This window comes from Stenella coeruleoalba (genome assembly GCF_951394435.1).
Source record: "Stenella coeruleoalba genome assembly, chromosome: 9".
NCBI classification, from domain to species: Eukaryota; Metazoa; Chordata; class Mammalia; order Artiodactyla; family Delphinidae; genus Stenella; species Stenella coeruleoalba.
In genome coordinates, this window is record NC_137155.1 from 3731771 (window position 1) to 3739832 (window position 8062).

The 8062-nt window shown below is 38.0% G+C and overlaps 1 pseudogene across 1 annotated transcript; it reads left to right on the forward strand.

Annotated features, from left to right (window-relative positions):
* The first annotated feature begins 1456 nt into the window (after positions 1-1456).
* LOC307191780 (protein FAM136A-like) lies at positions 1457-1871 on the forward strand (annotated as a pseudogene). The gene has a single exon. The product of its transcript is annotated as a protein FAM136A-like (transcript).
* Positions 1872-8062: the final 6191 nt, after the last annotated feature.

Below are 8062 nucleotides of genomic sequence, written 5' to 3' on the forward strand. Positions count from 1 at the left end.
TCTTTGTGGGATTACTATTACTATTATTATTTGTATTTACAGTTCAACGCTCACCGAGGGCATGGCTCACTCCAAGATGGCAGCTTCATGTGGGATCCCAGATACAAGGTCCACTCATGTCCATTAATACTAGAGTGACCATAAATCATGGTTTACTCTTGTTGTTCCATATTTCATCATATTACCGTCTGGTTGATGGTGTGTGAGATAACACTGTGACCAGCAGAGTGGTCTTTTTGACACTATGTGAAATCCAAAAAGTGAGCGGTGGTGACCCTTCTTCCTTCTCCGGCCCTTTCCGGACCCAGTGGAGCTAACATTTCTCTCTTAAGAAGAGCACGCAGGGGACTTTCTGGTAAAGCAAACTGAGCTCAGGCTCCAGCAGAGGGGAGACCTGACACCTAACTTGGCACAGCTACCCGCACCAGCCCCATAGTAAATGGCCAGTTGTGACCTAACTTGTGCAATCTTCTTCCAGATTAATTTTGCTGATTTTCATTTTAAGTTTTCTTGTGTATGTAAGAAGAAGAAAAAAAAGTCTGTTACCATGTAGCTCCCGTTATTAGAAAAACATTGCAAAGACTTAAATGATAGCTTTTATATCAGTGTTATCAGTTGTTTCAAATAAAGAATCAATAAATTCTACTACATTTTTGATTTTTTCCAGGCAATTTATGGAATCAAAAGAAAGCTTTCGGATGTTTATTTTCTTAAAAGTGAAATAGTATCACAAATGGTATTGTCAAATCAGATGAAAAGTTCAATATTAAAAAAAAAAAAATTTTTTTTCTGTGGCAAACAAATCCAAATACAGGTTTTGGTGATTCACAGCATCATGAAAAAAAAACAGTGTTCTTATTATATTAAGAAACCTCTGGAGCAGAAATGCACTTGAACTGGTTGTTATAAAAATACAATTCATATGATGTTCAAACCAGCTACACTATTCTACTGATAAAAGATAAAACTGTAGATTTTATGTGGTTATTATAAATATTATATACATACTCATACACATGTATACACACGTTTATTGTAACTTAAATACCCAACTACCAAATAAATATAACAAAGATCTTAGATAAATAGATAGATAGTATAATATCTATTTCTATAAATGTATGTGTGTATGTCAGCATGGCAGAATACACTTTCTTTGCTGCCTATCAACAAATCACTCAGAAAGATGTGACTTTTGAAGAATTCTTTTTAAAGTCAACCTAAGTGTCTACAATTGTATTAAGTGATACAATTGTAAATTGAATAAAAGAGCCTTCGAAAGTTTGGTTACATACCGTATTATATTTGTTACATATTACCATTTTCTGTTGGAAAAAGATAAACTATGTGGTGACAGAAGCCCCATATATTTTCAGCTTTAGAAAAAAGGGCGGGGGGGCTCGTGCCCGGGAGTCCATGTGGGTGCCGGTGCGGCACGGAGCAGCGCCGTGTCGCCATGGTGGAGCTGCAGCAGCTCCGGGTGCAAGCGGCGGTGGACTCTATGGTGAAGAGTCTGGAGAGAGAACATCCGGAAGATGCAAGGCCTCATGTTCCAGTGCAGCGCCGGCTGTTGTGAGGACAGCCAGGCGTCCATGCACCAAGTGCACCAGTGCATTGAGCGCTGCCATGCACCTCTGGCTCAAGCCCAGGCCCTGGTGACCAGCGAGTTGGAGAGGTTCCAGGACCGCCTGGCCCGGTGCACTATGCACTGCAATGACAAAGCCAAAGATTCAATTGATGTGGGGAGTAAAGAGCTTCAGGTGAAGCGGCAGCTGGAGAGTTGTGTGACCACGTGTGTGGATGACCTCATGAACCTCATCCCAACCATGACCAAGAAGATGAAGGAGTCTCTCTCATCCATTGGGAAATAGATGTCTGCTATTGGCCATCGGGGCTGAAGGCAGGAGTCTATTTAAAAAGAGAAATGGGGATTTGGGTTTTCTAAGGAAAGTTTGTGAATGAGGAAATTAAGGACAGCAGAAAGTTTAAGGCCTATATCACTTGCCTCTGGACACTGGTTCCTTTGTGTTTGAAACCTAGAAAGTGAAAAAAACTGGTGCTAAAATTGGGGTCAGAGATAGCACAGGAGAGTTTTTGTGATCCTGAATTTCACGTGGCAAGTGCTTATCCTGGCAACAGGGTGTCTCCCTTGTACCAAACCAGAGCCCTCCAAGGTACCAGATTCTCTTAGTACACAGATACCAACAGGCTGGCAGGTTCATCTGACCTGCTTATGAACTGGTGAAGTGTGAGGAGAGGTGGTTCTGTTTGTTGCCAACCTCCTGTTTACCAGAAGGATCACTACAACGTTTCCCACGAAGTGGAAATAAAACAAAATCCATGAGGTCACTAATTTAGAAGGCGAAAGGGGGCCTCTGGGGCTTTGTTTTGCGTGGTTTTGTTTTATATACAAGGGCATGAAGCTACTTTAAGATGTAGAGTTGGGGGAGGTAGTTTGGATAAAAACTCTGAAAGGGTCCTTGCGGATGTTCATTTCTGGCCGTCAGGACGTGGATGTGCATTTCTTAAAATTCTCACACATGATATCCTTCAGCCTAGACACCCTGCAAAAATATAAGAAGCGCTATCACACTGGTAGGGGAAGCAAACCTCCCCTCTGACTGGCAGCCATGATGAGCCCTGAGGCTGTTGGCAGCACAGTCAGCGAGTGACAAGACAATCTTGCAGTGACACTCACCCTTGAAGGGAAAGGGGATTTTGATTGTGCTATATGCTAGTATTCAAGAATGAACAGTGAAAGAGGAATTGTTAGATGCTTAATTAAGAGAGTTATGAAGTACTGGCTTTGGAAAAATCTGGTTTTCATAAAACAAAATAGAGTGAAAGCCTAAACCCAGTATTGCTTACTTTGCCCCCTGTGATAACAGAGCTCTGTTAAAACAATCCCTTGGCAACACGAAGGTCAAAGGAGAAAAAGTAAGCAACTCAGGGGCAAGCTGTGACTCCTTTAGAGCAAAACACGGGACAGCCCTCCGTTACCAAATACTACTTTTGGGACATGCGTTGTTCTTGCCCCAGTTCTGGCACCTTATCGTTTTATTAAGGACCTTGTGTTTTTACCAACTTATTACTTGAAATGATAATATAGCCTGTCTGCTTGCTGTTTCAAGACTGTGATATATTTTCCTAGTGGGTTGGTTTTAAAAATACATGACTTAATTTAAAAAAAAAAAGAAAAAAGGGAACATTGGAAACAAATTCTGCAAAGAGAAAGACAACAATTAGCTTCAAAAAAAATGCAGGGAGGAGCTAAACAAAGTAACAATAAAGCAGGTGATATACAAGAATTACTTTGGAATGACTCAACCATAAGGAAGAATCTTCTGAAGAAATGTCAATCTTTAATTCAACAAATTGCATTCTATAGCCAATTAGAATGAAGTTAAAAGGATCTATGATTTTGCAAAAGTTGAGGAAACCTTCAAAAGCAAGACAAATTGATAAGGTATTTGATGAATTTTGTTGTGTAATAAAGTTTATGAAGATAGAGTCTCTGAAAAAGACAAATTGAAAACATCCTAAAAGCATTTGGGCTGAAATATTTACACATTTCGATAAGAAAAGCAGTTGAATTGCAAATCTTCTGTTTGGCAGATTTTTTTCCCTGAGCTCACCAGTTGTCTCAGCATCTGTAGAAAGAGCACTGTTTTCTCCTGTGCTCTATGGAGAAGAGTCAATGAAACTGTCAAAATCTTCAGATTTATTTACCATAAATTGTAACTCTGAAGAGGACTGCTGGTACTTTTCTGAAAACAGGTTAAAAATATTGGAACATATTTTAAACATTACAAGTGTCAGGAAAATATCTATGAGCTAGTGTTAGAGACACATTTAGCTAAGGAGCCAAACATCAGGTGTGTTCACTGAACAAGTTGTGAAAGTTCAACTGTGCCACCAAAGACAAGTCAAATAATGGTGTAGGTGAAAAGTATAAAACGTGTTAAGTGTATACGTTTGATAGTAAATGTAGATACTCAGTAAGCATCAATCCATGAGACACGCCGACAGGTTTAGATAAGAGTGTGGAGCAGGGGAATGGCAGTAAAACCAAGAGGAGCCATGTCCATGGGACACTGGATGTTTATGAGGCCTTTGGTGTCCTCGAGAGCTTAAGTAGTTCACTTATTGGTGACACCTCTCTGGGCCAGTGTTTTCTATCCAAGAAACAGAGACAAAATCCATACCTGCTCCTCAAGTGAAGCAGAGTCACACGTGGCCAGGCTTAACTCATCCTCCCTTCTTTTCCTTCTGTCTGCCGAGCTGTTTCTCATCCCCAATTCTGATTTTTGTAGCTCCTACCATTGTCTGCAAGAGTGACAACGTGTGAGACAACACACCTGTGCTCCAGCATTCAGGAGTGTGAGCCTTCCACCCTGTTGCTTCTCTCAGGACAAGATCTCATGTGAGCCTCCCTGGGATATACCAGGACTCAGGGGCAAGGGAAAGAAGAAAGAAGGAAAAGGAACCCTGAAAAACTGACTGATTCTTCGAAAGAGGCCAATTTTACCAGGACAAGACTAAGATGTAATTTGGAAATGACGAAGGTAACTTCAAGAAAATTAGTAATTTACTCTATCGAGAAGGTATAGGAGCTCATGAGAAAGCTGTGCTACTGAATATAAGTTCATGTGCCCGACACACAGTGAGGCCAAACACTACTGAAACGTTGGAGTTTGGAGCAGAGAATTTATTGCAGGGTCATGCAAGGAGAATGGGTGGCTCATACCCCGCCAAAACCCCAAACTCTCTAAAGGGTTTCAGCAAAACATTTTTAAAGTCCAGGTAAGGGAGGGGTGTGGTTGATCATTACAAAGTTCTTGGTGTTGGAATCCTTTGTTCTTGCAGCTGTCTAGGTAGGTCAGGACACCATGTTTCTGTAAACTTTATTCTCTGTTCCACAACTTTTTTGGCTCTATGTGAATGGAAACGTGTTGTCCCTTAAAAGTCAGAGCCTTGAGAATGGGCTATCCTGTGTATTTCAGGCTATAGGCAACATTCTTAACTGGAAGCAAAAGCAATAGAATACAAACGTTAAGGTAAAAGAAACAGAACCAATATGGAATCAGATTTGTTCTTCCCTCTTACAGTTGAACTTAGTTGCAAAATCATATTCTATATTTCTGCACATTGATGTTCTGAGAGTGAATTCAAACCTTATTCTGCATGCATGTAAATAGATCAAAATTATTAAGACATTTTCATGGTGGCAGGATTTTGGTTAACTTTTATTTAGTATTTGATACATTTACTGTATACAATTTATCTACAATGTACATTTATGAAATTTGGAGTTATCAAACAAAGTAAATGCTACTCTTAAAAATAAAAGTTCACTAAAAACCTTGATCCACTGTGGTATATCAAGCCCATTGGAAATAGCATACATGGTCCTTTTTACAGGAACTTGAGAGATTTCCTGAGTCAAAATCACCAAGTCATGATTTGATCCATCTGGGTGACTCTTTCTGTCTCTGCCTCCTGTGTCCTAGCTTCTGTACGTTTTGTTTGTTGTTTCTGCTTGGTGACCTATTTGATTGAAAGTCCTTTAGAAAAGGTCTGATTGAAAGTCTCAGTAACATACAGGACTTGGATAGCAGATGACAGAGTCAGCAACCAAATATATAAAGATGAGCTGGAATCAACATCAGGCAAGGGAAGAGAGCCAGGGTGTGGCCGAGGTCCAGACTGAATGTGCCTCCTGGATGCTCTGGTGGACACTTAAAAGCTGGCCCAAAGTTTGTTTGGTTTTCTCCTAGGTTATTCCTGAGAAGTGAGTGTTTTGCCTGTGTGTTAGTTGGCACTCCTCTTATAGTTATGCTTCCTAAGCTACAATGGCACCCATCCCCACTTCATTCTGTGTAATCAAGTGGGAAATCACAGCCCAACAATTTGTCAGTGGCTTTTGTGCCTTTTGTGTTTGTATCTTAACATTTGCTGGATCCAGGTGAATAGATGATTTTGGTCCTTTCAAAAGAAATAACAATGTCAACTTCACACTTGTTTTATGATGGAAAATCTTTGCCATCATAGTTTTCACATGAAAGATATATTTGTCACTTCCCAAATGTCAAGTCTAATAGAATGGGGATATAAATGATATATTTCTTTGTAGCCATCAACCCTCTAAGGTTATGATATGATGTGACATACCTATTTGTCATGATAAAGTAAACACTTTTACTGATGTCCTGAATTTTTGATGTTTTCAAATACTGAATATAGTCTGAGTTTTTCCTGGATTCTACAAATTTTGCAGCATGTATCATTTCAGGACTCATGTACAGTTAATTAAATAGCTATTAGTAACATACCTGCATTAAATATTTCATTAGAGAAGCAAGATTTATCAAATCTTTATACTTTAAATAAAAATAATCTTTCAAAACCAACAAAAAGAAAGAGATGTAATCTAATTGAGAGAACCCAAAATGGTAGCTGTAACTTCTTTTTAAAGATAGCTAGTAAAAAACTTTTATTTCTGTATAATAAATCAACTGCATATAAAACATGGTTCCATTTCTTTAAATAAACAAAAGCATTAATTAGTTGAACATTAAATGCTCATAAAATTAAAATAGGAAATATTCAAATATTATGACTGTATCAGTGGATTGTCATGAAATGAATATTTGAAAGAAATTCAATGCATGACAACCTTTGTTTATTTTTCCTATGTTTTCTATCCACATTTTACTCTACTCTTTAAAAAATAAAGATATTATCATTAGTCACCACTGGATCACTTCCTACTTTTCAATTGTTGCTAAAGATAAGAACTTTATTTTCATGATATAAAAAAGTCATATCAGGAGGATGAGAATATTCATACTTTAGCTTTCTCTTTATCTATGGCACTTGAATTTAAAACTGTTTCTGCAAATTGTCCCACATACACACTGGTTAATAAGCAGATATTCCTTTTGGACATCATTTTTACTAGAATTTTAAATAAAGCTTTACTTAAAACATATAAAAATGGAATCATGTTTTATCTGTTGGCCCCTGTGGCTTAACAACACTGCTAAAAACGGCCACATTTCCTGCCCAACATATAGTACCTGCTGACAAGCTCATGGAATCTCTTTTACAGAAAAACTCTGCAAAGTTGGGAATGTAAACTGGTACATCTACTACGGTAAATAGTATGCAGGTTACTAAAAATATTAAAAATAGATGTACCATATAATCCAGCCATTCTGCTTCTGGGTATATAGTCAAAGAAATTGAAATCAGGAGCTTGAAGGCAGATCAGGTTCATTGCAGCATTATTCATAATAACCAATATATGGAAACAATCTAAGTGTCCACCTATGGATGAATGGACAAAGTAAATGTAGAATATATGTACAGCAGAATATTATACAACCTTAAAAAAGAAGGAAATTCTTCCATTTGTGGAAACATGGACAAACTTGGAGGACAGTGTGCTGAATGAAATACGTCCCACACAGAAGGACATGATTCCACTTACATGAGGAGTCTAAAATAGTTAAACTCTAAAAAGGCAGAGAGTAGAATGGTGGTTTCTGGGGGCTGGGAGGGGAGAATGGGGATTAATTAGCCAAATCTTGCAAAATTTCAATTATATAAGATTAATAAATCCTAGAGATCTACTGTGCAGCATGGAGAGTGTAGTTAACAATATCGTATTGTTTACTTAAAATTTCCCTGAAAGGGTAGATTTTATGTTAAATATTCTTATTATAAAAAATAATAATATATAAGGAAGGAAGGAGGAAATTTTTGGAGGTGTTAGGTATGTTTATGACATAGAATGTGGTGATATTTCTACATGTGAATACTTATCTCAAAACTCATTAAGCTGTGTACATTAGATAAGTACAGCCTAGCTCAATAAAGTGTTTTAAAAAACAGTCTGCAATGTACCCTCTTTATACAACTGAATTTACACAAAGGTGTGAATAACTTTTGAAATCTAGTGAGTCTTCTTTCTTAGGATGTAATCTGAGAGCCCTATTTTCATATCAGTGGAAAGTCCTTCAGTATGATCCACTCTTTTGTAGGGAGAGTATGTCATTAG